This window comes from Triticum urartu, chromosome 7, assembly GCF_003073215.2.
Source record: "Triticum urartu cultivar G1812 chromosome 7, Tu2.1, whole genome shotgun sequence".
In the NCBI taxonomy this organism is placed as follows: Eukaryota; Viridiplantae; Streptophyta; class Magnoliopsida; order Poales; family Poaceae; genus Triticum; species Triticum urartu.
The window spans coordinates 711798989-711802322 of NC_053028.1; positions in this window are offsets into that span (position 1 = coordinate 711798989).

Below are 3334 nucleotides of genomic sequence, written 5' to 3' on the forward strand. Positions count from 1 at the left end.
ATGCCCACCAATTAATGTCAATGCAAGGAGTAGGGATTGCCATGCAACCGATGCACTAGAGCTATAAGTATAAGAAAGCTCATCAAAGAAACTAAGTGGGTGTGCATCCAACTTGCTTGCTCACGAAGACCTAGAGCATTTGAGGAAGCCCATCATTGGAATATACAAGCCAAGTTTTATAATGAAAAATTCCCACTAGTATATGAAAGTGACAAAATAAGAGACTCTCTATCATCCAAAACAATAAGGTATGCATCAAAGACGATCGCTCGCGCGTGCCACATCCGCGGGTTTACTGTCGCGTTTTACTGTGTCGAGGGAGGACAGAAACAAACGCTCGCACCCCTCACACCTCTCGCTCACAGCTATTCTTTAGTTCTCTCCTCCCAGCTAGGGTTGCCTCCGCCGCCGCCTCCCGCCCCGCACGCCACACCTCCTCTGACTCCTTTTTCCTTTGCAGGCACGCCTTCCTCTCCCTCTCGCCTTGTCTCCCACCCACCACGGCCGAGGTCACCGATGCGCCCCGTCGCGCAGCGCCTGGAGCCTCCACCTCCCTCCTCCCTCTGCTGCCCTCAGTGGCGACCCCAAGTGCGGCCGCTCCTCGCCCGTGCTCCAGCCGCAGCCCCCGTGTTGAAGCCTTGAAGGTGCAGGCCCAGAAGGAGGCGTCGATCCCGTCCTTGCAGGTACCCACTACCCACACCTCTCTTTATCCTGATTTGCCTCCTCTCCCCCCTTTGATTTAATCTCCTGGTGATCTAGTTGCGGGGTGGGACTACGATCTGCATTGGGTGAAGGAGGAGCAAGGTACCAAGCCTCGAAGGTCACAGCCCGATGGCGCCTACCCCGCTGCTTCGGCCTGGGGGCGTTGGGGAGTCATGGCCGACATCGACCTCAAGTTCTTTGCCTGATGTTGTCGGCCAACATATACTACAAGTAATGTATGAACCAAAGTATTGTACTGCCAGCCTCTTTTAGTCTCTGTGTGCATAATGTGGCAATGAATTCTAGATGCTAGAATGTGGTAGTTGTGGGACTTCATTAATTATTAGGAACTTGACAGTCGTTAATTTTGAAATGCTAATGCTATCTGAACTTCGCCATGTAGGTGCTGAAGGGTAGTATCTCGGCGGTTCATGTCACATATGTGCTTACGGATTTGCACTGAATCTGGTAATTGTCATTGTGAAGGCTGCAACTTTACATTTAGCATAAAAAGGGATGGTTGTGGTCAGGGTTCTGTACTAAACAGGATGAAATATGATGACGCATATATTTTAGTTTTCAAGGAGACAAATCATAACTGCTGCGTGCATATCAGGTGAAGCAAACTTCAGAGTGTTCTTTGAGCTAATTCTCTTCGAGGTTTGTGTATGTTTTTGATTTTTCATGACTTGTGGACGGTTGCCAGGAATGCACCCAGAATATGTGGTAGGCCAAAAATTCTCTACATTTATATCATTCCATAGAAAAAGGGAAGCTGCATAAGAATTATCAAGTCGTTGGATATGTAAATACATACAGATGTAGCTTGATTTGGTCTTTGAGTTCTTTTTTTCATGGGATCGGTAGGTGGCTGCATCTGGAGCTCGTCGCCGTGGGGATCGTCTCCTGCCTTGGCGTGGATTGTTGTGCACGCTGTCCTGCCTCCCTTCCCCTTGAGACGCTCGCCACACGGCCAAATCACCTCATCTCCGACCTTCTCGCAGCAGGGCCAGGGGAGCAACGTCGGTTGGATCTAGGAGGACCACCGGTGTGGGACCTGCTGCGGCCAGGTATGCGCCTCTCCCTCCCCTTCCTCAGGATCCATTGCCCCTCTTTGTTAATTAAGTTTGCACCGGAATTATATATATTTATCAACACAACAATACCCCGTTGTATATAATGAGACATCTTATGTGTCCTTTTGATTCTTGTATTACCCATTTAAAACGTGATCAAAACAGAGTTAGCGATAGCGTAGCTAATTTTGCTCGTACTTAAGGGAGAACTATGACTTGGTTTGGTTCCGGTCCGGAAGTTTCCCTTCAGTTAGTTGTTAATGATTGTAAGGACTTGAGATGTTGAGTAATACAAGTTTTACCCGCAAAAAAAACAATACCCCGTTGTTACTCCAGAAAACTTAGATAATCCAAATAACGCAATGTGATAACATGAGATGCGATAGTCAAGTTAAGTGCTACGGAAAAAATGAAAATGGTTTTGCTATTTAATCAGCAATGCAACACATAGGATGCCACTAGGAGGACAACCAATATATATAGATGACTATAGCTGTTCCTATTTGTAATTATCATATTGTAGGAACTTAATCAGGGGTTAGTTTGTTTGCATATTTCATCAACTCACTCCAAGCTTCAATTATGAGAGGAGCATTACGAGAAGGTTCCTTGGATGATGCTGGATGTACCCATCTCTTGCAGCTGTTCTGATCTAGCTTCTTCTTGTTTACTTGGCCATCTCTTATCTAAAGATGTGTCAGACATTCACTCATTTTCTGCCAACCATGCAGTACTGTACGATTTGCAATGTGCTTTTCATGGCAAAGACGAAGTTCCTAAAGGTAAATTTTGATAATTCTACATTCAACTGTATTACCAGTCATAAAAGTGTTACAACAAGAGTTCCATAACTTGTGGTTGCAAGGGATTTAGTGCGCTGTATGCAGAGAATAGATGGTGACTATTATGCTGAGGAAAGTCTTACTGATGAAATGTAGGCCTGTGTTTTTCAGCGTTCTAACTACCAAGTGTGTGCTAAATTATGCAGACACTACATCAAATATGCATTGTAAATGCTGGAGATGGTTTCAAACTGATCTGGAGCACAGCGATCTTATATGTTTGGATCCTTTAGTGTAAGATTAATTTGTGAATTTGTGGTACAAGGCTTGCTAGAAAATATATGTGCAGCCAATTACCAGTGTTTTTGGGTGGTTTGTGCACATGCTCAAACAGGGAGGATACCTGAGGTCCAACAAAGGCCCTTGGAGTGACCCCTAGATTATGAAGGTAGTTTTTTTTTTCTAAATCAGCTGTTGCCCTCTTACAACATGATATCTAACTTGCCTACTACAACTACTTATGAACTTATTTCTTATTGCATATCATACATGGCATGGAATCATCTAAATTAAGGGATATTGTGCAAGTATCTGATATAGAAGACACAATTACAAGCTCTGTACGATTGCGTGCGCTTAAGGCAAGATCATCAAATATCTGATCTGTGAGCTGTCATTTGTTCAGTGAGTCAATCTCTTTTCAGTTTTAACATTTTATGCGTTGTTCCTACTTCTTTCAGTTACCAGAAAGAATTAATGATACATCAAATTCTG